At 59.5% G+C, this 27,777-nt stretch overlaps 1 pseudogene; it reads left to right on the top strand.

Moving 5' to 3' along the window:
• Positions 1-158: 158 nt before the first annotated feature.
• LOC140406121 (dual specificity protein phosphatase 14-like) lies at positions 159-27,777 on the top strand (annotated as a pseudogene).

Below are 27,777 nucleotides of genomic sequence, written 5' to 3'. Positions count from 1 at the left end.
TTTTCACCTTGGCTCCGCCCCTCCTCAGCTGGTTGCCAGGGCGACGGCCTGTTTGTTTGCGCCTCCCCCCTCCACCAAACTCCCCCCTCAGGCCCCGCCCACACCCTCTTGTCCCGCCTCCCAACGCCCCTCCCCCCAAAGCCACAAAGCAGCACCCCCCACCCCCAGGACAGGGCTCAGCTCTCCAAGGTGTTGGACAGAGGCTGGTGTAATTGAACTTGTTCCTTTCCCCCCCACCCCCATCCCCCCCTCCCACCAGTCCCAAGACCCCTCAACAGGCCAGAGCTACATTGGCAGGTAACAGAGAGAGGGGGTCTTAACTGTACATGGGACAAAAATGGGGGGAAGCGAGAAAGGACAGGGGGGGGGTAACCGTCCCTCTGACAGTGCGGCACTCCCCCAGTACTGACCCTCTGACAGTGCAGAACTCCCTCAGTACGGACCCTCTGACAGTGCGGCGCTACCTCAGTACTGACCCTCTGACAGTGCGGCACTCCCTCAGTACTGACCCTCTGACAGTGCGGCACTCCCTCAGTACTGACCCTCTGGCAGGGCGGCACTCCCTCAGTACTGACCCTCTGACAGTGCAGCACTCCCTCAGTACCGACCCTCTGACAGTGCAGCACTCCCTCAGTACTGACCCTCTGACAGTGTGGCGCTCCCTCAGTACTGACCCTCTGACAGTGCAGCACTCCCTCAGTACTGACCCTCTGACAGTGCGGCGCTACCTCAGTACTGACCCTCTGACAGTGCGGCACTCCCTCAGTACTGACCCTCAGACAGTGCGACACTCCCTCAGTACTGACCCTCTGACAGTGCAGCACTCCCCCAGTACTGACCCTCTGACAGTGCAGCTCTCCCTCAGTACTGACCCTCTGACAGTGCGGTACTGCCTCAGTACTGACCCTCTGACAGTGCAGCACTCCCTCAGTACTTATCCTCTGACAGTGCAGCGCTCCCTCAGTACTGACCCTCTGACAGTGCGGCACTCCCTCAGTACTGACCCTCTGACAGTGCGGCACTCCCTCAGTACTGACCCTCTGACAGTGCGGCACTCCCCCAGTACTGACCCTCTGACAGTGCGGCACTCCCTCAGTACTGACCCTCTGACAGTGCAGCACTCCCTCAGTACTTATCCTCTGACAGTGCAGCGCTCCCTCAGTACTGACCCTCTGACAGTGCGGCACTCCCTCAGTACTTATCCTCTGACAGTGCAGCGCTCCCTCAGTACTGACCCTCTGACAGTGCGGCACTCCCTCAGTACTGACCCTCTGACAGTGCGGCACTCCCTCAGTACTGACCCTCTGACAGTGCGGCACTCCCTCAGTACTGACCCTCTGACAGTGCGGCACTCCCTCAGTACTGACCCTCTGACAGTGCAGCACTCCCTCAGTACTGCCCCTCTGACAGTGCGGCGCTCCCTCAGTACTGACCCTCTGACAGTACGGCACTCCCTCAGTATTGACCCTCTGACAGTGCAGCTGTCCCTCAGTACTGACCCTCTGACAGTGCGGCACTCCCTCAGTACTGACCCTCTGACAGTGCGGCACTCCCTCAGTACTGACCCTCTGACAGTGCAGCACTCCCTCAGTACTGACCCTCTGACAGTGCAGCACTCCCTCAGTACTGACCCTCTGAAAGTGCAGCACTCCCTCAGTACTGACCCTCAGGCAGTCCAGCACCCTCAGTCCTGACCCTCTGACAGTGCAGCACTCCCTCAGTACTGACCCTCTGATAGTGCAGCACTCCCTCAGTACGGACCCTCTGACAGTGCAGCACTCCCTCAGTACTGACTCTCTGACAATGCCGCACTCCCTCAGTACTGACCCTCTGACAGTGCGGCACTCCCTCAGTACTGACCCTCTGACAGCGCAGCACTCCCTCAGTACTGACCCTCTGGCAGTGCGGCACTCCCTCAGTACTGACCCTCTGACACTGCGGCTCCCTCAGTACTGACCCTCTGACACTGCGGCTCCCTCAGTACTGATCCTCTGACAGTGCGGCACTCCCTCAGTACTGACCCTCTGACAGTGCAGCACTCCCTCAGTACTGACCCTCTGACAGTGCGGCACTCCCTCAGTACTGACCCTCTGACAGTGCAGCATTCCCTCAGTACTGACCCTCTGACAGTGCAGCATTCCCTTAGTACTGACCCTCTGACAGTGCAGCACTCCCTCAGTACTGACCCTCTGACAGTGCAGCACTCCCTAAGTACTGACCCTCTGACAGTGCGGTGCTCCCTCAGTACTGACCCTCTGACAGTGCGGCACTCCCTCAGTACTGACCCTCTGACAGTGCGGCACTCCCTCAGTACTGACCCTCTGACAGTGCAGCACTCCCTCAGTACTGACCCTCTGACAGTGCAGCGCTCCCTCAGTACTGACCCTCTGACAGTGCAGCACTCCCTCAGTACTGACCCTCTGACAGTGCAGCACTCCCTCAGTACTAACCCTCTGACAGTGTGGCGCTCCCTCAGTACTGACCCTCTGACAGTGCAGCACTCCCTCAGTACTGACCCTCTGACAGTGCAGCACTCCCTCAGTACTGACCCTCTGACAGTGCAGCACTCCCTCAGTACTGACCCTCTGACAGTGAAGAACTCCCTCAGTACGGACCCTCTGACAGTGCGACACTCCCTCAGTAATGACCCTCTGACAGTGTGGCATTCCCTCAGTACTGACCCTCTGACAGTGCAGCACTCCCTCAGTACTGACCCTCTGACCGTGCGGCACTCCCTCAGTACTGACCCTATGACAGTGTGGCGTTCCCTCAGTACTGACCCTCTGACAGTGCAGCACTCCCTCGGTACTGACCCTCTGACAGTGCAGCTCTCCCTCAGTACTGACCCTCTGACAGTGCAGCACTCCCTCAGTACTGACCCTCTGACAGTGCAGAACTCCCTCAGTACTGACCCTCTGACAGGGCGGCGCGACCTCAGTACTGACCCTCTGACAGTGCGGCACTCCCTCAGTACTGACCCTCAGACAGTGCGACACTCCCTCAGTACTGACCCTCTGACAGTGCGGCACTCCCTCAGTACTGACCCTCTGACAGTGCGGCACTCCCTCAGTACTGACCCTATGACAGTGTGGCACTGCCTCAGTACTGACCCTCTGACAGTGCGGCGTTCCCTCAGTGCTGACCCTCTGACAGTGCAGCACTCCCTCAGTACTGACCCTCTGACAGTGCAGCTCTCCCTCAGTACTGACCCTCTGACAGTGCAGCACTCCCTCAGTATTGACCCTCTGACAGTCCAGCGCTCCCTCAGTACTGACCCTCTGACAGTGCGGCACTCCCTCAGTACTGACCCTCTGACAGTGCGGCACTCCCTCAGTACTGACCCTCTGACAGTGCAGCACTCCCTCAGTACTGACCCTCTGACAGTGCGGCACTCCCCCAGTACTGACCCTCTGACAGGGCGGCACTCCCTCAGTACTGACCCTCTGACAGTGCGGCACTCCCTCAGTACTGACCCTCTGACAGTGCAGCATTCCCTCAGTACTGACCCTCTGACAGTGCGGCACTCCCTCAGTACTGACCCTCTGACAGTGCAGCACTCCCTCAGTACTGACCCTCTGACAGTGCGGCACTCCCTTAGTACTGACCCTCTGACAGTGCGGCACTCCCTCAGTACTGACCCTCTGACAGTGCAGCACTCCCTCAGTACTGACCCTCTGACAGTGCTGCACTCCCTCACTACTGACCCTCTGACAGTGCGGCAGTCCCTCAGTACTGACCCTCTGACAGTGCGGCGCTCCCTCAGTACTGACCCTGTGACAGTGCAGCACTCCCTCAGTACTGACCCTCTGACAGTGCAGCACTCCCTCAGTACTGACCCTCTGACAGTGCAGCACTCCCTTAGTACTGACCCTCTGACAGTGCTGCACTACCTCAGTACTGACCCTCTGACAGTGCAGCACTCCCTCAGTACTGACCCTCTGATAGTGCAGCACTCCCTCAGTACTGACCCTCTGACAGTGCAGCACTCCCTCAGTACTGACCCTCTGACAGTGCGGCACTCCCTTAGTACTGACCCTCTGACAGTGCGGCACTCCCTCAGTACTGACCCTCTGACAGTGCAGCACTCCCTCAGTACTGACCCTCTGACAGTGCGGCACTCCCTCAGTACTGACCCTCTGACAGTGCGGCACTCCCCCAGTACTGACCCTCTGACAGTGCGGCACTCCCTCAGTACTGACCCTCTGACAGTGCAGCACTCCCTCAGTACTTATCCTCTGACAGTGCAGCGCTCCCTCAGTACTGACCCTCTGACAGTGCGGCACTCCCTCAGTACTTATCCTCTGACAGTGCAGCGCTCCCTCAGTACTGACCCTCTGACAGTGCGGCACTCCCTCAGTACTGACCCTCTGACAGTGCGGCACTCCCTCAGTACTGACCCTCTGACAGTGCGGCACTCCCTCAGTACTGACCCTCTGACAGTGCGGCACTCCCTCAGTACTGACCCTCTGACAGTGCAGCACTCCCTCAGTACTGCCCCTCTGACAGTGCGGCGCTCCCTCAGTACTGACCCTCTGACAGTACGGCACTCCCTCAGTATTGACCCTCTGACAGTGCAGCTGTCCCTCAGTACTGACCCTCTGACAGTGCGGCACTCCCTCAGTACTGACCCTCTGACAGTGCGGCACTCCCTCAGTACTGACCCTCTGACAGTGCAGCACTCCCTCAGTACTGACCCTCTGACAGTGCAGCACTCCCTCAGTACTGACCCTCTGAAAGTGCAGCACTCCCTCAGTACTGACCCTCAGGCAGTCCAGCACCCTCAGTCCTGACCCTCTGACAGTGCAGCACTCCCTCAGTACTGACCCTCTGATAGTGCAGCACTCCCTCAGTACGGACCCTCTGACAGTGCAGCACTCCCTCAGTACTGACTCTCTGACAATGCCGCACTCCCTCAGTACTGACCCTCTGACAGTGCGGCACTCCCTCAGTACTGACCCTCTGACAGCGCAGCACTCCCTCAGTACTGACCCTCTGGCAGTGCGGCACTCCCTCAGTACTGACCCTCTGACACTGCGGCTCCCTCAGTACTGACCCTCTGACACTGCGGCTCCCTCAGTACTGATCCTCTGACAGTGCGGCACTCCCTCAGTACTGACCCTCTGACAGTGCAGCACTCCCTCAGTACTGACCCTCTGACAGTGCGGCACTCCCTCAGTACTGACCCTCTGACAGTGCAGCATTCCCTCAGTACTGACCCTCTGACAGTGCAGCATTCCCTTAGTACTGACCCTCTGACAGTGCAGCACTCCCTCAGTACTGACCCTCTGACAGTGCAGCGCTCCCTAAGTACTGACCCTCTGACAGTGCGGTGCTCCCTCAGTACTGACCCTCTGACAGTGCGGCACTCCCTCAGTACTGACCCTCTGACAGTGCGGCACTCCCTCAGTACTGACCCTCTGACAGTGCAGCACTCCCTCAGTACTGACCCTCTGACAGTGCAGCGCTCCCTCAGTACTGACCCTCTGACAGTGCAGCACTCCCTCAGTACTGACCCTCTGACAGTGCAGCACTCCCTCAGTACTAACCCTCTGACAGTGTGGCGCTCCCTCAGTACTGACCCTCTGACAGTGCAGCACTCCCTCAGTACTGACCCTCTGACAGTGCAGCACTCCCTCAGTACTGACCCTCTGACAGTGCAGCACTCCCTCAGTACTGACCCTCTGACAGTGAAGAACTCCCTCAGTACGGACCCTCTGACAGTGCGACACTCCCTCAGTAATGACCCTCTGACAGTGTGGCATTCCCTCAGTACTGACCCTCTGACAGTGCAGCACTCCCTCAGTACTGACCCTCTGACCGTGCGGCACTCCCTCAGTACTGACCCTATGACAGTGTGGCGTTCCCTCAGTACTGACCCTCTGACAGTGCAGCACTCCCTCGGTACTGACCCTCTGACAGTGCAGCTCTCCCTCAGTACTGACCCTCTGACAGTGCAGCACTCCCTCAGTACTGACCCTCTGACAGTGCAGAACTCCCTCAGTACTGACCCTCTGACAGGGCGGCGCGACCTCAGTACTGACCCTCTGACAGTGCGGCACTCCCTCAGTACTGACCCTCAGACAGTGCGACACTCCCTCAGTACTGACCCTCTGACAGTGCGGCACTCCCTCAGTACTGACCCTCTGACAGTGCGGCACTCCCTCAGTACTGACCCTATGACAGTGTGGCACTGCCTCAGTACTGACCCTCTGACAGTGCGGCGTTCCCTCAGTGCTGACCCTCTGACAGTGCAGCACTCCCTCAGTACTGACCCTCTGACAGTGCAGCTCTCCCTCAGTACTGACCCTCTGACAGTGCAGCACTCCCTCAGTATTGACCCTCTGACAGTCCAGCGCTCCCTCAGTACTGACCCTCTGACAGTGCGGCACTCCCTCAGTACTGACCCTCTGACAGTGCGGCACTCCCTCAGTACTGACCCTCTGACAGTGCAGCACTCCCTCAGTACTGACCCTCTGACAGTGCGGCACTCCCCCAGTACTGACCCTCTGACAGGGCGGCACTCCCTCAGTACTGACCCTCTGACAGTGCGGCACTCCCTCAGTACTGACCCTCTGACAGTGCAGCATTCCCTCAGTACTGACCCTCTGACAGTGCAGCACTCCCTCAGTACTGACCCTCTGACAGTGCAGCACTCCCTCAGTACTGACCCTCTGACAGTGCGGCACTCCCTTAGTACTGACCCTCTGACAGTGCGGCACTCCCTCAGTACTGACCCTCTGACAGTGCAGCACTCCCTCAGTACTGACCCTCTGACAGTGCTGCACTCCCTCACTACTGACCCTCTGACAGTGCGGCAGTCCCTCAGTACTGACCCTCTGACAGTGCGGCGCTCCCTCAGTACTGACCCTGTGACAGTGCAGCACTCCCTCAGTACTGACCCTCTGACAGTGCAGCACTCCCTCAGTACTGACCCTCTGACAGTGCAGCACTCCCTTAGTACTGACCCTCTGACAGTGCTGCACTACCTCAGTACTGACCCTCTGACAGTGCAGCACTCCCTCAGTACTGACCCTCTGATAGTGCAGCACTCCCTCAGTACTGACCCTCTGACAGTGCAGCACTCCCTCAGTACTGACCCTCTGACAGTGCGGCACTCCCTTAGTACTGACCCTCTGACAGTGCGGCACTCCCTCAGTACTGACCCTCTGACAGTGCAGCACTCCCTCAGTACTGACCCTCTGACAGTGCGGCACTCCCTCAGTACTGACCCTCTGACAGTGCAGCACTCCCTCAGTACTGACCCTCTGACAGTGCGGCGCTCCCTCAGTACTGACCCTCTGACAGTGCAGCACTCCCTCAGTACTGACCCTCTGACAGTGCAGAACTCCCTCAGTACGGACCCTCTGACAGTGCGGCGCTACCTCAGTACTGACCCTCTGACAGTGCGGCACTCCCTCAGTACTGACCCTCTGACAGTGCGGCACTCCCTCAGTACTGACCCTCAGACAGTGCGACACTCCCTCAGTAATGACCCTCTGACAGTGTGGCATTCCCTCAGTACTGACCCTCTGACAGTGCGGCACTCCCTCAGTACTGACCCTCTGACCGTGCGGCACTCCCTCAGTACTGACCCTATGACAGTGTGGCGTTCCCTCAGTACTGACCCTCTGACAGTGCAGCACTCCCTCAGTACTGACCCTCTGACAGTGCAGCTCTCCCTCAGTACTGACCCTCTGACAGTGCGTCACTCCCTCAGTACTGACCCTCTGACAGTGCAGCACTCCCTCAGTACTGATCCTCTGACAGTACAGCTCTCCCTCAGTACTGACCCTCTGACAGTGCAGCACTCCCTCAGTACTGACGCTCCGACTGTGCAGCACTCCCTCAGTACTGACCCTCTGACAGTGCGGCACTCCCTCAGTACTGACCCTCTGACAGTGCGGCACTCCCTCAGTACTGACCCACTGAAGGTGTGGCACTCCCTCAGTACTGACCCTCTGACAGTGTGGCACTCCCTCAGTACTGACCCTCTGACAGTGCGGCGCTCCCTCAGTACTGACCCTCTGACAGTGCAGCACTCCCTCAGTACTGACCCTCTGACAGTGCGGCACTCCCTTAGTACTGACCCTCTGACAGTGCGGCACTCCCTCAGTACTGACCCTCTGACAGTGCAGCACTCCTTCAGTACTGACCCTCTGACAGTGCTGCACTCCCTCACTACTGACCCTCTGACAGTGCGGCAGTCCCTCAGTACTGACCCTCTGACAGTGCGGCGCTCCCTCAGTACTGACCCTGTGACAGTGCAGCACTCCCTCAGTACTGACCCTCTGACAGTGCAGCACTCCCTCAGTACTGACCCTCTGACAGTGCAGCACTCCCTTAGTACTGACCCTCTGACAGTGCTGCACTACCTCAGTACTGACCCTCTGACAGTGCAGCACTCCCTCAGTACTGACCCTCTGATAGTGCAGCACTCCCTCAGTACTGACCCTCTGACAGTGCAGCACTCCCTCAGTACTGACCCTCTGACAGTGCGGCACTCCCTTAGTACTGACCCTCTGACAGTGCGGCACTCCCTCAGTACTGACCCTCTGACAGTGCAGCACTCCCTCAGTACTGACCCTCTGACAGTGCGGCACTCCCTCAGTACTGACCCTCTGACAGTGCAGCACTCCCTCAGTACTGACCCTCTGACAGTGCAGCGCTCCCTCAGTACTGACCCTCTGACAGTGCAGCACTCCCTCAGTACTGACCCTCTGACAGTGCAGAACTCCCTCAGTACGGACCCTCTGACAGTGCGGCGCTACCTCAGTACTGACCCTCTGACAGTGCGGCACTCCCTCAGTACTGACCCTCTGACAGTGCGGCACTCCCTCAGTACTGACCCTCAGACAGTGCGACACTCCCTCAGTAATGACCCTCTGACAGTGTGGCATTCCCTCAGTACTGACCCTCTGACAGTGCGGCACTCCCTCAGTACTGACCCTCTGACCGTGCGGCACTCCCTCAGTACTGACCCTATGACAGTGTGGCGTTCCCTCAGTACTGACCCTCTGACAGTGCAGCACTCCCTCAGTACTGACCCTCTGACAGTGCAGCTCTCCCTCAGTACTGACCCTCTGACAGTGCGTCACTCCCTCAGTACTGACCCTCTGACAGTGCAGCACTCCCTCAGTACTGATCCTCTGACAGTGCAGCTCTCCCTCAGTACTGACCCTCTGACAGTGCAGCACTCCCTCAGTACTGACGCTCCGACTGTGCAGCACTCCCTCAGTACTGACCCTCTGACAGTGCGGCACTCCCTCAGTACTGACCCTCTGACAGTGCGGCACTCCCTCAGTACTGACCCACTGAAGGTGTGGCACTCCCTCAGTACTGACCCTCTGACAGTGTGGCACTCCCTCAGTACTGACCCTCTGACAGTGCGGCGCTCCCTCAGTACTGACCCTCTGACAGTGCGGCACTCCCTCAGTACTGACCCTCTGACAGTGTGGAACTCCCTCAGTACTGACCCTCTGACAGTGCAGCACTCCCTCAGTACTGACCCTCTGACAGTGCGGCGCTCCCTCAGTACTGACCCTCTGACAGTGCAGCACTCCCTCAGTACTGACCCTCTGACAGTGCAGAACTCCCTCAGTACGGACCCTCTGACAGTGCGGCGCTACCTCAGTACTGACCCTCTGACAGTGCGGCACTCCCTCAGTACTGACCCTCTGACAGTGCGGCACTCCCTCAGTACTGACCCTCTGACCGTGCGGCACTCCCTCAGTACTGACCCTATGACAGTGTGGCGTTCCCTCAGTACTGACCCTCTGACAGTGCAGCACTCCCTCAGTACTGACCCTCTGACAGTGCGGCGCTCCCTCAGTACTGACCCTCTGACAGTGCGGCACTCCCTCAGTACTGACCCTCTGACAGTGCGGCACTCCCTCAGTACTGACCCTCTGACAGTGCAGCTCTCCCTCAGTACTGACCCTCTGACAGTGCGGCACTCCCTCAGTACTGACCCTCTGACAGTGCGGCACTCCCTCAGTACTGACCCTCTGACAGTGCGGCACTCCCTCAGTACTGACCCTCTGACCGTGCGGCACTCCCTCAGTACTGACCCTATGACAGTGTGGCGTTCCCTCAGTACTGACCCTCTGACAGTGCAGCACTCCCTCAGTACTGACCCTCTGACAGTGCGGCGCTCCCTCAGTACTGACCCTCTGACAGTGCGGCACTCCCTCAGTACTGACCCTCTGACAGTGCGGCACTCCCTCAATACTGACCCTCTGACAGTGCAGCTCTCCCTCAGTACTGACCCTCTGACAGTGCAGCTCTCCCTCAGTACTGACCCTCTGACAGTGCGGCACTCCCTCAGTACTGACCCTCTGACAGTGCGGCACTCCCTCAGTGCTGACCCTCTGACAGTGCAGCACTCCCTCAGTACTGATCCTCTGACAGTGCAGCTCTCCCTCAGTACTGACCCTCTGACAGTACGGCACTCCCTCAGTACTGACCCTCTGACAGTGCGGCGCTCCCTCAGTACTGACCCTCTGACAGTGCGGCACTCCCTCAGTACTGACCCTCTGACAGTGCGGCACTCCCTCAGTACTGGCCCTCTGACAGTGCAGCACTCCTTCAGTACTGACCCTCTGACAATGCTGCACTCCCTCACTACTGACCCTCTGACAGTGCGGCAGTCCCTCAGTACTGACCCTCTGACAGTGCGGCGCTCCCTCAGTACTGACCCTGTGACAGTGCAGCACTCCCTCAGTACTGACCCTCTGACAGTGCAGCACTCCCTCAGTACTGACCCTCTGACAGTGCAGCACTCCCTTAGTACTGACCCTCTGACAGTGCTGCACTACCTCAGTACTGACCCTCTGACAGTGCAGCACTCCCTCAGTACTGACCCTCTGATAGTGCAGCACTCCCTCAGTACTGACCCTCTGACAGTGCAGCACTCCCTCAGTACTGACCCTCTGACAGTGCGGCACTCCCTTAGTACTGACCCTCTGACAGTGCGGCACTCCCTCAGTACTGACCCTCTGACAGTGCAGCACTCCCTCAGTACTGACCCTCTGACAGTGCGGCACTCCCTCAGTACTGACCCTCTGACAGTGCAGCACTCCCTCAGTACTGACCCTCTGACAGTGCGGCGCTCCCTCAGTACTGACCCTCTGACAGTGCAGCACTCCCTCAGTACTGACCCTCTGACAGTGCAGAACTCCCTCAGTACGGACCCTCTGACAGTGCGGCGCTACCTCAGTACTGACCCTCTGACAGTGCGGCACTCCCTCAGTACTGACCCTCTGACAGTGCGGCACTCCCTCAGTACTGACCCTCAGACAGTGCGACACTCCCTCAGTAATGACCCTCTGACAGTGTGGCATTCCCTCAGTACTGACCCTCTGACAGTGCGGCACTCCCTCAGTACTGACCCTCTGACCGTGCGGCACTCCCTCAGTACTGACCCTATGACAGTGTGGCGTTCCCTCAGTACTGACCCTCTGACAGTGCAGCACTCCCTCAGTACTGACCCTCTGACAGTGCAGCTCTCCCTCAGTACTGACCCTCTGACAGTGCGTCACTCCCTCAGTACTGACCCTCTGACAGTGCAGCACTCCCTCAGTACTGATCCTCTGACAGTGCAGCTCTCCCTCAGTACTGACCCTCTGACAGTGCAGCACTCCCTCAGTACTGACGCTCCGACTGTGCAGCACTCCCTCAGTACTGACCCTCTGACAGTGCGGCACTCCCTCAGTACTGACCCTCTGACAGTGCGGCACTCCCTCAGTACTGACCCACTGAAGGTGTGGCACTCCCTCAGTACTGACCCTCTGACAGTGTGGCACTCCCTCAGTACTGACCCTCTGACAGTGCGGCGCTCCCTCAGTACTGACCCTCTGACAGTGCGGCACTCCCTCAGTACTGACCCTCTGACAGTGTGGAACTCCCTCAGTACTGACCCTCTGACAGTGCAGCACTCCCTCAGTACTGACCCTCTGACAGTGCGGCGCTCCCTCAGTACTGACCCTCTGACAGTGCAGCACTCCCTCAGTACTGACCCTCTGACAGTGCAGAACTCCCTCAGTACGGACCCTCTGACAGTGCGGCGCTACCTCAGTACTGACCCTCTGACAGTGCGGCACTCCCTCAGTACTGACCCTCTGACAGTGCGGCACTCCCTCAGTACTGACCCTCTGACCGTGCGGCACTCCCTCAGTACTGACCCTATGACAGTGTGGCGTTCCCTCAGTACTGACCCTCTGACAGTGCAGCACTCCCTCAGTACTGACCCTCTGACAGTGCGGCGCTCCCTCAGTACTGACCCTCTGACAGTGCGGCACTCCCTCAGTACTGACCCTCTGACAGTGCGGCACTCCCTCAGTACTGACCCTCTGACAGTGCAGCTCTCCCTCAGTACTGACCCTCTGACAGTGCGGCACTCCCTCAGTACTGACCCTCTGACAGTGCGGCACTCCCTCAGTACTGACCCTCTGACAGTGCGGCACTCCCTCAGTACTGACCCTCTGACCGTGCGGCACTCCCTCAGTACTGACCCTATGACAGTGTGGCGTTCCCTCAGTACTGACCCTCTGACAGTGCAGCACTCCCTCAGTACTGACCCTCTGACAGTGCGGCGCTCCCTCAGTACTGACCCTCTGACAGTGCGGCACTCCCTCAGTACTGACCCTCTGACAGTGCGGCACTCCCTCAATACTGACCCTCTGACAGTGCAGCTCTCCCTCAGTACTGACCCTCTGACAGTGCAGCTCTCCCTCAGTACTGACCCTCTGACAGTGCGGCACTCCCTCAGTACTGACCCTCTGACAGTGCGGCACTCCCTCAGTGCTGACCCTCTGACAGTGCAGCACTCCCTCAGTACTGATCCTCTGACAGTGCAGCTCTCCCTCAGTACTGACCCTCTGACAGTACGGCACTCCCTCAGTACTGACCCTCTGACAGTGCGGCGCTCCCTCAGTACTGACCCTCTGACAGTGCGGCACTCCCTCAGTACTGACCCTCTGACAGTGCGGCACTCCCTCAGTACTGGCCCTCTGACAGTGCGGCACTCCCTCAGTACTGACCCTCTGACAGTGCGGCACTCCCTCAGTACTGACCCTCTGACAGTGCGGCACTCCCTCAGTACTGAACCCCTGACAGTGCGGCACTCCCTCAGTACTGACCCTCTGACAGTGCGGCACTCCCTCAGTACTGACCCTCTGACAGTGCGGCACTCCCTCAGTACTGACCCTCTGACAGTGCGGCACTCCCTCAGTACTGACCCTCTGACAGTGCGGCACTCCCTCAGTACTGACCCTCTGACAGTGCGGCACTCCCTCAGTACTGACCCTCTGACAGTGCGGCACTCCCTCAGTACTGACCCTCTGACAGTGCGGCACTCCCTCAGTACTGACCCTCTGACAGTGCGGCACTCCCTCAGTACTGACCCTCTGACAGTGCGGCACTCCCTCAGTACTGACCCTCTGACAGTGCGGCACTCCCTCAGTACTGACCCTCTGACAGTGTCCCTCAGTACTGACCCCCTGACAGTGCGGCACTCCCTCAGTACTGACCCTCTGACAGTGCGGCACTCCCTCAGTACTGACCCTCTGACAGTGCAGCACTCCCTCAGTACTGACCCTCTGACAGTGCAGCACTCCCTCAGTACTGACCCTCTGACAGTGCGGCGCTCCCTCAGTACTGACCCTCTGACAGTGCGGCACTCCCTCAGTACTGACCCTCTGACAGTGCGGCACTCCCTCAGTACTGACCCTCTGACAGTGCGGCACTCCCTCAGTACTGACCCTCTGACAGTGTGGCACTCCCTCAGTACTGACCCTCTGACAGTGCGGCACTCCCTCAGTACTGACCCTCTGACAGTGCGGCACTCCCTCAGTACTGACCCTCTGACAGTGCGGCACTCCCTCAGTACTGACCCTCTGACAGTGCGGCACTCCCTCAGTACTGACCTTCTGACAGTGCGGCACTCCCTCAGTACTGACCCTCTGACAGTGCGGCACTCCCTCAGTACTGACCCTCTGACAGTGCGGCACTCCCTCAGTACTGACCCTCTGACAGTGCGGCACTCCCTCAGTACTGACCCTCTGACAGTGCGGCACTCCCTCAGTACTGACCCTCTGACAGTGCGGCACTCCCTCAGTACTGACCCTCTGACAGTGCGGCACTCCCTCAGTACTGACCCTCTGACAGTGCGGCACTCCCTCAGTACTGACCCCCTGACAGTGCGGCACTCCCTCAGTACTGACCCTCTGACAGTGCGGCACTCCCTCAGTACTGACCCTCTGACAGTGCGGCACTCCCTCAGTACTGACCCTCTGACAGTGCGGCGCTCCCTCAGTACTGACCCTCTGACAGTGCGGCGCTCCCTCAGCACTGACCCTCTGACAGTGCGGCACTCCCTCAGCACTGACCCTCTGACAGTGCGGCACTCCCTCAGTACTGACCCTCTGACAGTGCAGCATTCCCTCAGTACTGACCCTCTGACAGTGCAGCACTCCCTCAGTACTGACCCTCTGACAGTGCAGCACTCCCTCAGTACTGACCCTCTGACAGTGCGGCACTCCCTTAGTACTGACCCTCTGACAGTGCGGCACTCCCTCAGTACTGACCCTCTGACAGTGCAGCACTCCCTCAGTACTGACCCTCTGACAGTGCTGCACTCCCTCACTACTGACCCTCTGACAGTGCGGCAGTCCCTCAGTACTGACCCTCTGACAGTGCGGCGCTCCCTCAGTACTGACCCTGTGACAGTGCAGCACTCCCTCAGTACTGACCCTCTGACAGTGCAGCACTCCCACAGTACTGACCCTCTGACAGTGCAGCACTCCCTTAGTACTGACCCTCTGACAGTGCTGCACTCCCTCAGTACTGACCCTCTGACAGTGCGGCGCTCCTTCAGTACTGACCCTCTGACAGTGCGGCACTCCCTCAGTACTGACTCTTTAACAGTGCGACACTCCCTCAGTACTGACCCTCTGACAGTGTGGCACTCCCTCAGTACTGACCCTGACAGTGCGGCACTCCCTCAGTACTGACCCTCTGACAGTGCAGCACTCCCTCAGTACTGACCCTCTGACAGTGCGGTGCTCCTTCAGTACTGACCCTCTGGCAGTGCTGCACTCCCTCAGTACTGACTCTTTAACAGTGCGACACTCCCTCAGTACTGACCCTCTGACAGTGCGGCACTCCCTCAGTACTGACCCTCTGACAGTGCAGCACTCCCTCAGTACTGACCCTCTGACAGTGCGGCACTCCCTCAGTACTGACCCTGTGACAGTGTGGCACTCCCTCAGTACTGACCCTGACAGTGCGGCACTCCCTCAGTACTGACCCTCTGACAGTGCGGCACTCCCTCAGTACTGACCCTCTGACAGTGCGGCACTCCCTCAGTACTGACCCACTGAAGGTGTGGCACTCCCTCAGTACTGACCCTCTGACAGTGTGGCACTCCCTCAGTACTGACCCTCTGACAGTGCGGCGCTCCCTCAGTACTGACCCTCTGACAGTGCGGCACTCCCTCAGTACTGACCCTCTGACAGTGCGGCACTCCCTCAGTACTGACCCTCTGACAGTGCGGCACTCCCTCAGTACTGACCCTCTGACAGTGCGGCACTCCCTCAGTACTGACCCTCTGACAGTGCGGCACTCCCTCAGTACTGACCCTCTGACAGTGCGGCACTCCCTCAGTACTGACCCTCTGACAGTGCGGCACTCCCTCAGTACTGACCCTCTGACAGTGCGGCACTCCCTCAGTACTGACCCTCTGACAGTGCGGCACTCCCTCAGTACTGACCCTCTGACAGTGCGGCACTCCCTCAGTACTGACCCTCTGACAGTGCGGCACTCCCTCAGTCCTGACCCTCTGACAGTGCGGCACTCCCTCAGTACTGACCCTCTGACAGTGCGGCACTCCCTCAGTACTGACCCTCTGACAGTGCGGCACTCCCTCAGTACTGACCCTCTGACAGTGCGGCACTCCCTCAGTACTGACCCTCTGACAGTGTCCCTCAGTACTGACCCCCTGACAGTGCGGCACTCCCTCAGTACTGACCCTCTGACAGTGCGGCACTCCCTCAGTACTGACCCTCTGACAGTGCAGCACTCCCTCAGTACTGACCCTCTGACAGTGCAGCACTCCCTCAGTACTGACCCTCTGACAGTGCGGCGCTCCCTCAGTACTGACCCTCTGACAGTGCAGCACTCCCTCAGTACTGACCCTCTGACAGTGCGGCACTCCCTCAGTACTGACCCTCTGACAGTGCGGCACTCCCTCAGTACTGACCCTCTGACAGTGCGGCACTCCCTCAGTACTGACCCTCTGACAGTGCGGCACTCCCTCAGTACTGACCCTCTGACAGTGCGGCACTCCCTCAGTACTGACCCTCTGACAGTGCGGCACTCCCTCAGTACTGACCCTCTGACAGTGCGGCACTCCCTCAGTACTGACCTTCTGACAGTGCGGTACTACCTCAGTACTGACCCTCTGACAGTGCGGCACTCCCTCAGTACTGACCCTCTGACAGTGCGGCACTCCCTCAGTACTGACCCTCTGACAGTGCGGCACTCCCTCAGTACTGACCCTCTGACAGTGCGGCACTCCCTCAGTACTGACCCTCTGACAGTGCGGCACTCCCTCAGTACTGACCCTCTGACAGTGCGGCACTCCCTCAGTACTGACCCTCTGACAGTGCGGCACTCCCTCAGTACTGACCCCCTGACAGTGCGGCACTCCCTCAGTACTGACCCTCTGACAGTGCGGCACTCCCTCAGTACTGACCCTCTGACAGTGCGGCACTCCCTCAGTACTGACCCTCTGACAGTGCGGCGCTCCCTCAGTACTGACCCTCTGACAGTGCGGCGCTCCCTCAGCACTGACCCTCTGACAGTGCGGCACTCCCTCAGCACTGACCCTCTGACAGTGCAGCACTCCCTCAGTACTGACCCTCTGACAGTGCAGCACTCCCTCAGTACTGACCCTCTGACAGTGCGGCGCTCCTTCAGTACTGACCCTCTGGCAGTGCTGCACTCCCTCAGTACTGACTCTTTAACAGTGCGACACTCCCTCAGTACTGACCCTCTGACAGTGTGGCACTCCCTCAGTACTGACCCTGACAGTGCGGCACTCCCTCAGTACTGACCCTCTGACAGTGCAGCACTCCCTCAGTACTGACCCTCTGACAGTGCGGTGCTCCTTCAGTACTGACCCTCTGGCAGTGCTGCACTCCCTCAGTACTGACTCTTTAACAGTGCGACACTCCCTCAGTACTGACCCTCTGACAGTGCGGCACTCCCTCAGTACTGACCCTCTGACAGTGCAGCACTCCCTTAGTACTGACCCTGACAGTGCGGCACTCCCTCAGTACTGACCCTCTGACAGTGCGGCACTCCCTCAGTACTGACCCTCTGACAGTGTGGCACTCCCTCAGTACTGACCCTGACAGTGCGGCACTCCCTCAGTACTGACCCTCTGACAGTGCAGCACTCCCTCAGTACTGACCCTCTGACAGTGCAGCACTCCCTCAGTACTGACCCTCTGACAGTGCGGCACTCCCTCAGTACTGACCCTCTGACAGTGCGGCACTCCCTCAGTACTGACCCTCTGACAGTGCGGCACTCCCTCAGTACTGACCCTCTGACAGTGCAGCACTCCCTCAGTACTGACCCTCTGACAGTGCAGCTCTCCCTCAGTACTGACCCTCTGGCAGTGCGGCACTCCCTCAGTACTGACCCTCTGACAGTACGGCACTCCCTCAGTACTGACCCTCTGACAGTGCGGCACTCCCTCAGTACTGACCCTCTGACAGTGCGGCACTCCCTCAGTACTGACCCTCTGACAGTGCAGCACTCCCTCAGTACTGACCCTCTGACAGTGCAGCTCTCCCTCAGTACTGACCCTCTGACAGTGCGGCACTCCCTCAGGACTGACCCTCTGACAGTGCAGCACTCCCTCAGTACTGACCCTCTGACAGTGCAGCACTCCCTCAGTACTGACCCTCTGACAGTGCAGCACTCCCTCAGTACTGACCCTCTGACAGTGAAGAACTCCCTCAGTACGGACCCTCTGACAGTGCGACACTCCCTCAGTAATGACCCTCTGACAGTGTGGCATTCCCTCAGTACTGACCCTCTGACAGTGCAGCACTCCCTCAGTACTGACCCTCTGACCGTGCGGCACTCCCTCAGTACTGACCCTATGACAGTGTGGCGTTCCCTCAGTACTGACCCTCTGACAGTGCAGCACTCCCTCGGTACTGACCCTCTGACAGTGCAGCTCTCCCTCAGTACTGACCCTCTGGCAGTGCGGCACTCCCTCAGTACTGACCCTCTGACAGTGCGGCGCTCCCTCAGTACTGACCCTCTGACAGTGCGGCACTCCCTCAGTACTGATCCTCTGACAGTGCGGCACTCCCTCAGTACTGACCCTCTGGCAGTGCGGCACTCCCTCAGTACTGACCCTCTGACAGTGCAGCACTCCCTCAGTACTGACCCTCTGACAGTGCAGCACTCCCTCAGTACTGACCCTCTGACAGTGCAGAACTCCCTCAGTACGGACCCTCTGACAGTGCGGCACTCCCTCAGTACTGACCCTCTGACAGTGCAGCACTCCCTCAGTACTGACCCTCTGACAGTGCAGAACGACCTCAGTACTGACCCTCTGACAGGGCGGCGCGACCTCAGTACTGACCCTCTGACAGTGCGGCACTCCCTCAGTACTGACCCTCAGACAGTGCGACACTCCCTCAGTACTGACCCTCTGACAGTGCGGCACTCCCTCAGTACTGACCCTCTGACAGTGCGGCACTCCCTCAGTACTGACCCTATGACAGTGTGGCACTGCCTCAGTACTGACCCTCTGACAGTGCGGCGTTCCCTCAGTGCTGACCCTCTGACAGTGCAGCACTCCCTCAGTACTGACCCTCTGACAGTGCAGCTCTCCCTCAGTACTGACCCTCTGACAGTGCAGCACTCCCTCAGTATTGACCCTCTGACAGTCCAGCGCTCCCTCAGTACTGACCCTCTGACAGTGCGGCACTCCCTCAGTACTGACCCTCTGACAGTGCGGCACTCCCTCAGTACTGACCCTCTGACAGTGCAGCACTCCCTCAGTACTGACCCTCTGACAGTGCGGCACTCCCCCAGTACTGACCCTCTGACAGGGCGGCACTCCCTCAGTACTGACCCTCTGACAGTGCGGCACTCCCTCAGTACTGACCCTCTGACAGTGCAGCATTCCCTCAGTACTGACCCTCTGACAGTGCAGCACTCCCTCAGTACTGACCCTCTGACAGTGCAGCACTCCCTCAGTACTGACCCTCTGACAGTGCGGCACTCCCTTAGTACTGACCCTCTGACAGTGCGGCACTCCCTCAGTACTGACCCTCTGACAGTGCAGCACTCCCTCAGTACTGACCCTCTGACAGTGCTGCACTCCCTCACTACTGACCCTCTGACAGTGCGGCAGTCCCTCAGTACTGACCCTCTGACAGTGCGGCGCTCCCTCAGTACTGACCCTGTGACAGTGCAGCACTCCCTCAGTACTGACCCTCTGACAGTGCAGCACTCCCACAGTACTGACCCTCTGACAGTGCAGCACTCCCTTAGTACTGACCCTCTGACAGTGCTGCACTACCTCAGTACTGACCCTCTGACAGTGCAGCACTCCCTCAGTACTGACCCTCTGATAGTGCAGCACTCCCTCAGTACTGACCCTCTGACAGTGCAGCACTCCCTCAGTACTGACCCTCTGACAGTGCGGCACTCCCTTAGTACTGACCCTCTGACAGTGCGGCACTCCCTCAGTACTGACCCTCTGACAGTGCAGCACTCCCTCAGTACTGACCCTCTGACAGTGCGGCACTCCCTCAGTACTGACCCTCTGACAGTGCAGCACTCCCTCAGTACTGACCCTCTGACAGTGCGGCGCTCCCTCAGTACTGACCCTCTGACAGTGCAGCACTCCCTCAGTACTGACCCTCTGACAGTGCAGAACTCCCTCAGTACGGACCCTCTGACAGTGCGGCGCTACCTCAGTACTGACCCTCTGACAGTGCGGCACTCCCTCAGTACTGACCCTCTGACAGTGCGGCACTCCCTCAGTACTGACCCTCAGACAGTGCGACACTCCCTCAGTAATGACCCTCTGACAGTGTGGCATTCCCTCAGTACTGACCCTCTGACAGTGCGGCACTCCCTCAGTACTGACCCTCTGACCGTGCGGCACTCCCTCAGTACTGACCCTCTGACCGTGCGGCACTCCCTCAGTACTGACGCTCCGACTGTGCAGCACTCCCTCAGTACTGACCCTCTGACAGTGCGGCACTCCCTCAGTACTGACCCTCTGACAGTGCGGCACTCCCTCAGTACTGACCCACTGAAGGTGTGGCACTCCCTCAGTACTGACCCTCTGACAGTGTGGCACTCCCTCAGTACTGACCCTCTGACAGTGCGGCGCTCCCTCAGTACTGACCCTCTGACAGTGCGGCACTCCCTCAGTACTGACCCTCTGACAGTGTGGAACTCCCTCAGTACTGACCCTCTGACAGTGCAGCACTCCCTCAGTACTGACCCTCTGACAGTGCGGCTCTCCCTCAGTACTGATCCTCTGACAGTGCGACACTCCCTCAGTACTGACCCTCTGACAGTGCAGCACTCCCTCAGTACTGACCCTCTGACAGTGCGGCACTCCCTCAGTACTTACCCTCTGACAGTGCAGCACTCCCTCAGTACTGACCCTCTGACAGTGCGGCGCTCCCTCAGTACTGACCCTCTGACAGTGCAGCACTCCCTCAGTACTGACCCTCTGACAGTGCAGAACTCCCTCAGTACGGACCCTCTGACAGTGCGGCGCTACCTCAGTACTGACCCTCTGACAGTGCGGCACTCCCTCAGTACTGACCCTCTGACAGTGCGGCACTCCCTCAGTACTGACCCTCTGACTGTGCGGCACTCCCTCAGTACTGACCCTATGACAGTGTGGCGTTCCCTCAGTACTGACCCTCTGACAGTGCAGCACTCCCTCAGTACTGACCCTCTGACAGTGCGGCGCTCCCTCAGTACTGACCCTCTGACAGTGCGGCACTCCCTCAGTACTGACCCTCTGACAGTGCGGCACTCCCTCAGTACTGACCCTCTGACAGTGCAGCTCTCCCTCAGTACTGACCCTCTGACAGTGCGGCACTCCCTCAGTACTGACCCTCTGACAGTGCGGCACTCCCTCAGTACTGACCCTCTGACAGTGCGGCACTCCCTCAGTACTGACCCTCTGACCGTGCGGCACTCCCTCAGTACTGACCCTATGACAGTGTGGCGTTCCCTCAGTACTGACCCTCTGACAGTGCAGCACTCCCTCAGTACTGACCCTCTGACAGTGCGGCGCTCCCTCAGTACTGACCCTCTGACAGTGCGGCACTCCCTCAGTACTGACCCTCTGACAGTGCGGCACTCCCTCAATACTGACCCTCTGACAGTGCAGCTCTCCCTCAGTACTGACCCTCTGACAGTGCGGCACTCCCTCAGTACTGACCCTCTGACAGTGCGGCACTCCCTCAGTGCTGACCCTCTGACAGTGCAGCACTCCCTCAGTACTGATCCTCTGACAGTGCAGCTCTCCCTCAGTACTGACCCTCTGACAGTACGGCACTCCCTCAGTACTGACCCTCTGACAGTGCGGCGCTCCCTCAGTACTGACCCTCTGACAGTGCGGCACTCCCTCAGTACTGACCCTCTGACAGTGCGGCACTCCCTCAGTACTGGCCCTCTGACAGTGCGGCACTCCCTCAGTACTGACCCTCTGACAGTGCGGCACTCCCTCAGTACTGACCCTCTGACAGTGCGGCACTCCCTCAGTACTGACCCCCTGACAGTGCGGCACTCCCTCAGTACTGACCCTCTGACAGTGCGGCACTCCCTCAGTACTGACCCTCTGACAGTGCGGCACTCCCTCAGTACTGACCCTCTGACAGTGCGGCACTCCCTCAGTACTGACCCTCTGACAGTGCGGCACTCCCTCAGTACTGACCCTCTGACAGTGCGGCACTCCCTCAGTACTGACCCTCTGACAGTGCGGCACTCCCTCAGTACTGACCCTCTGACAGTGCGGCACTCCCTCAGTACTGACCCTCTGACAGTGCGGCACTCCCTCAGTACTGACCCTCTGACAGTGCGGCACTCCCTCAGTACTGACCCTCTGACAGTGCGGCACTCCCTCAGTACTGACCCTCTGACAGTGTCCCTCAGTACTGACCCCCTGACAGTGCGGCACTCCCTCAGTACTGACCCTCTGACAGTGCGGCACTCCCTCAGTACTGACCCTCTGACAGTGCAGCACTCCCTCAGTACTGACCCTCTGACAGTGCAGCACTCCCTCAGTACTGACCCTCTGACAGTGCGGCGCTCCCTCAGTACTGACCCTCTGACAGTGCAGCACTCCCTCAGTACTGACCCTCTGACAGTGCGGCACTCCCTCAGTACTGACCCTCTGACAGTGCGGCACTCCCTCAGTACTGACCCTCTGACAGTGCGGCACTCCCTCAGTACTGACCCTCTGACAGTGCGGCACTCCCTCAGTACTGACCCTCTGACAGTGCGGCACTCCCTCAGTACTGACCCTCTGACAGTGCGGCACTCCCTCAGTACTGACCCTCTGACAGTGCGGCACTCCCTCAGTACTGACCTTCTGACAGTGCGGCACTCCCTCAGTACTGACCCTCTGACAGTGCGGCACTCCCTCAGTACTGACCCTCTGACAGTGCGGCACTCCCTCAGTACTGACCCTCTGACAGTGCGGCACTCCCTCAGTACTGACCCTCTGACAGTGCGGCACTCCCTCAGTACTGACCCTCTGACAGTGCGGCACTCCCTCAGTACTGACCCTCTGACAGTGCGGCACTCCCTCAGTACTGACCCTCTGACAGTGCGGCACTCCCTCAGTACTGACCCCCTGACAGTGCGGCACTCCCTCAGTACTGACCCTCTGACAGTGCGGCACTCCCTCAGTACTGACCCTCTGACAGTGCGGCACTCCCTCAGTACTGACCCTCTGACAGTGCGGCGCTCCCTCAGTACTGACCCTCTGACAGTGCGGCGCTCCCTCAGCACTGACCCTCTGACAGTGCGGTGCTCCTTCAGTACTGACCCTCTGGCAGTGCTGCACTCCCTCAGTACTGACTCTTTAACAGTGCGACACTCCCTCAGTACTGACCCTCTGACAGTGCGGCACTCCCTCAGTACTGACCCTCTGACAGTGCAGCACTCCCTCAGTACTGACCCTCTGACAGTGCGGCACTCCCTCAGTACTGACCCTGTGACAGTGTGGCACTCCCTCAGTACTGACCCTGACAGTGCGGCACTCCCTCAGTACTGACCCTCTGACAGTGCGGCACTCCCTCAGTACTGACCCTCTGACAGTGCGGCACTCCCTCAGTACTGACCCACTGAAGGTGTGGCACTCCCTCAGTACTGACCCTCTGACAGTGTGGCACTCCCTCAGTACTGACCCTCTGACAGTGCGGCGCTCCCTCAGTACTGACCCTCTGACAGTGCGGCACTCCCTCAGTACTGACCCTCTGACAGTGCGGCACTCCCTCAGTACTGACCCTCTGACAGTGCGGCACTCCCTCAGTACTGACCCTCTGACAGTGCGGCACTCCCTCAGTACTGACCCTCTGACAGTGCGGCACTCCCTCAGTACTGACCCTCTGACAGTGCGGCACTCCCTCAGTACTGACCCTCTGACAGTGCGGCACTCCCTCAGTACTGACCCTCTGACAGTGCGGCACTCCCTCAGTACTGACCCTCTGACAGTGCGGCACTCCCTCAGTACTGACCCTCTGACAGTGCGGCACTCCCTCAGTACTGACCCTCTGACAGTGCGGCACTCCCTCAGTACTGACCCTCTGACAGTGCGGCACTCCCTCAGTACTGAAATCTGACAGTGCGGCACTCCCTCAGTACTGACCCTCTGACAGTGCGGCACTCCCTCAGTACTGACCCTCTGACAGTGCGGCACTCCCTCAGTACTGACCCTCTGACAGTGTCCCTCAGTACTGACCCCCTGACAGTGCGGCACTCCCTCAGTACTGACCCTCTGACAGTGCGGCACTCCCTCAGTACTGACCCTGACAGTGCAGCACTCCCTCAGTACTGACCCTCTGACAGTGCAGCACTCCCTCAGTACTGACCCTCTGACAGTGCGGCGCTCCCTCAGTACTGACCCTCTGACAGTGCAGCACTCCCTCAGTACTGACCCTCTGACAGTGCGGCACTCCCTCAGTACTGACCCTCTGACAGTGCGGCACTCCCTCAGTACTGACCCTCTGACAGTGCGGCACTCCCTCAGTACTGACCCTCTGACAGTGCGGCACTCCCTCAGTACTGACCCTCTGACAGTGCGGCACTCCCTCAGTACTGACCCTCTGACAGTGCGGCACTCCCTCAGTACTGACCCTCTGACAGTGCGGCACTCCCTCAGTACTGACCTTCTGACAGTGCGGTACTCCCTCAGTACTGACCCTCTGACAGTGCGGCACTCCCTCAGTACTGACCCTCTGACAGTGCGGCACTCCCTCAGTACTGACCCTCTGACAGTGCGGCACTCCCTCAGTACTGACCCTCTGACAGTGCGGCACTCCCTCAGTACTGACCCTCTGACAGTGCGGCACTCCCTCAGTACTGACCCTCTGACAGTGCGGCACTCCCTCAGTACTGACCCTCTGACAGTGCGGCACTCCCTCAGTACTGACCCCCTGACAGTGCGGCACTCCCTCAGTACTGACCCTCTGACAGTGCGGCACTCCCTCAGTACTGACCCTCTGACAGTGCGGCACTCCCTCAGTACTGACCCTCTGACAGTGCGGCGCTCCCTCAGTACTGACCCTCTGACAGTGCGGCGCTCCCTCAGCACTGACCCTCTGACAGTGCGGCACTCCCTCAGCACTGACCCTCTGACAGTGCAGCACTCCCTCAGTACTGACCCTCTGACAGTGCAGCGCTCCCTCAGTACTGACCCTCTGACAGTGCGGCGCTCCTTCAGTACTGACCCTCTGGCAGTGCTGCACTCCCTCAGTACTGACTCTTTAACAGTGCGACACTCCCTCAGTACTGACCCTCTGACAGTGTGGCACTCCCTCAGTACTGACCCTGACAGTGCGGCACTCCCTCAGTACTGACCCTCTGACAGTGCAGCACTCCCTCAGTACTGACCCTCTGACAGTGCGGTGCTCCTTCAGTACTGACCCTCTGGCATTGCTGCACTCCCTCAGTACTGACTCTTTAACAGTGCGACACTCCCTCAGTACTGACCCTCTGACAGTGCGGCACTCCCTCAGTACTGACCCTCTGACAGTGCAGCACTCCCTCAGTACTGACCCTCTGACAGTGCGGCACTCCCTCAGTACTGACCCTGTGACAGTGTGGCACTCCCTCAGTACTGACCCTGACAGTGCGGCACTCCCTCAGTACTGACCCTCTGACAGTGCGGCACTCCCTCAGTACTGACCCTGTGACAGTGTGGCACTCCCTCAGTACTGACCCTGACAGTGCGGCACTCCCTCAGTACTGACCCTCTGACAGTGCAGCACTCCCTCAGTACTGACCCTCTGACAGTGCAGCACTCCCTCAGTACTGACCCTCTGACAGTGCGGCACTCCCTCAGTACTGACCCTCTGACAGTGCGGCACTCCCTCAGTACTGACCCTCTGACAGTGCGGCACTCCCTCAGTACTGACCCTCTGACAGTGCAGCACTCCCTCAGTACTGACCCTCTGACAGTGCAGCTCTCCCTCAGTACTGACCCTCTGGCAGTGCGGCACTCCCTCAGTACTGACCCTCTGACAGTACGGCACTCCCTCAGTACTGACCCTCTGACAGTGCGGCACTCCCTCAGTACTGACCCTCTGACAGTGCGGCACTCCCTCAGTACTGACCCTCTGACAGTGCAGCACTCCCTCAGTACTGACCCTCTGACAGTGCAGCTCTCCCTCAGTACTGACCCTCTGACAGTGCGGCACTCCCTCAGGACTGACCCTCTGACAGTGCAGCACTCCCTCAGTACTGACCCTCTGACAGTGCGGCACTCCCTCAGTACTGACCCTCTGACAGTGCAGCACTCCCTCAGTACTGACCCTCTGACAGTGCAGCTCTCCCTCAGTACTGACCCTCTGACAGTGCGGCACTCCCTCAGTACTGACCCTCTGACAGTACGGCACTCCCTCAGTACTGACCCTCTGACAGTGCGGCACTCCCTCAGTACTGACCCTCTGACAGTGCGGCACTCCCTCAGTACTGACCCTCTGACAGTGCAGCACTCCCTCAGTACTGACCCTCTGACAGTGCAGCTCTCCCTCAGTACTGACCCTCTGACAGTGCGGCACTCCCTCAGGACTGACCCTCTGAGAGAGGCCTGGGTGGAAGTGCACCCACCCACAGAGCTGCCTGCGATCAGTGTGCTGTCCAGCGGGTAACGAGAAAGGTGAATGTTCCCCTCGGCCACTCGGTTAGGAGTATCAGAGCGAGGACATCTCGCTGCAGGTACACGGGGCGTTGGTGAGGCCGCTCCTGGAGCGCGGCGTCCTGTTCCCGGTCTCCCTACCCAAGGAAGGAACACCCTTGCCCCTCGAGGGAGGGTAACGGAGGTTTCACCAGGACTGGCTCCCGGGGAGAGAGGGATTGTCCTGCCCACGAGGAGAGATCGAGGAGAACGGGTCCACATTATATCGCGTGTCGCTGAGTGAGCCTGTCCGGCCCTGGCTCGATGATGGGCGAGGTAGTCTGGAGGGGGCCCAATGGTGCATTTCGTCAGCTGTTTTAATGCCATTGCCTCGAGGCGACCGACCCCTCGTTGAGTCTGGTGGCCTTCGGAAGGCGCAGGCGTCTCCCAAAGGCCACCACAGGCGGCAGTACAAGTGACCGCCATCTCGGTGGGGGGGGGTGCTGGGGTCGATCGGAGGGTGGGGGTCGGCGTATCGAAGGGCGTATTCGGCGGGAGGTTTTGAAGTTAGGATGTAGAATGGTCGATTGTTCTCACTCAGGCTCTTCCACCCTGTCTCCCCCCCCCCCCCCCGTTCTCCCCACAGCTTCAATGTGCGTTGCAGTGGCCGGCTCCCACCCAGACGCGAACCCCCGCCTGCGACGCCCGCCAGCCCCGCCATGACTTACCGCAGCAGCGGCTTCTTCCGCCGGTCGCCGCCCCCGCCCGTGCCCCTGCTGCCCCCGCCGCCCCCCCCCCCCCCAGCTGCGGGCCGGCCTGGCGCTGGCCAGCCTGGGGGGCATCGCCCAGATCACGCCCTCCCTCTTCCTCAGCAGCGGCAACGTGGCGGCCAACCGGCACACGGTGTACACCCGGGGCGTGACCTGCATCGTCAACGCCACCATGGAGTTGAGCAGCCCGCGGTGGCCCGACATCGAGTACCTGAAGGTGCCCCTGCCCGACCTGCCCCACGCCCCGCTCTCCCTCTACTTCGACACCGTGGCCGACAAGATCCAGCAGGTGGCGCGGAAGAACGGCCGGACGCTGGTGCACTGCGTGGCGGGGGTCAGTCGCTCCTCCACCCTCTGCATCGCCTACCTGATGAAGCACCACAAGCAGAGCCTGCTGGAGGCCCACGACTGGGTGAAGGCCCGCCGACCCGTCATCCGGCCAAACTACGGCTTCTGGCGGCAGCTGATCGACTACGAGAGGCGCCTCTTTGGCAAGAACAGTGTGCGGATGGTACCCACGCCCGTGGGGATGATACCCGACGTCTACGAGAAGGAAACAAGAGGACTCATCCCTTATTGGTCCTTTAGATAAAGATTCCCAAAACACAA

The sequence above is a fragment of the Scyliorhinus torazame genome, unplaced genomic scaffold, assembly GCF_047496885.1.
Source record: "Scyliorhinus torazame isolate Kashiwa2021f unplaced genomic scaffold, sScyTor2.1 scaffold_268, whole genome shotgun sequence".
In the NCBI taxonomy this organism is placed as follows: Eukaryota; Metazoa; Chordata; class Chondrichthyes; order Carcharhiniformes; family Scyliorhinidae; genus Scyliorhinus; species Scyliorhinus torazame.
This window is presented reverse-complemented; position numbering and strand designations above follow the sequence as displayed.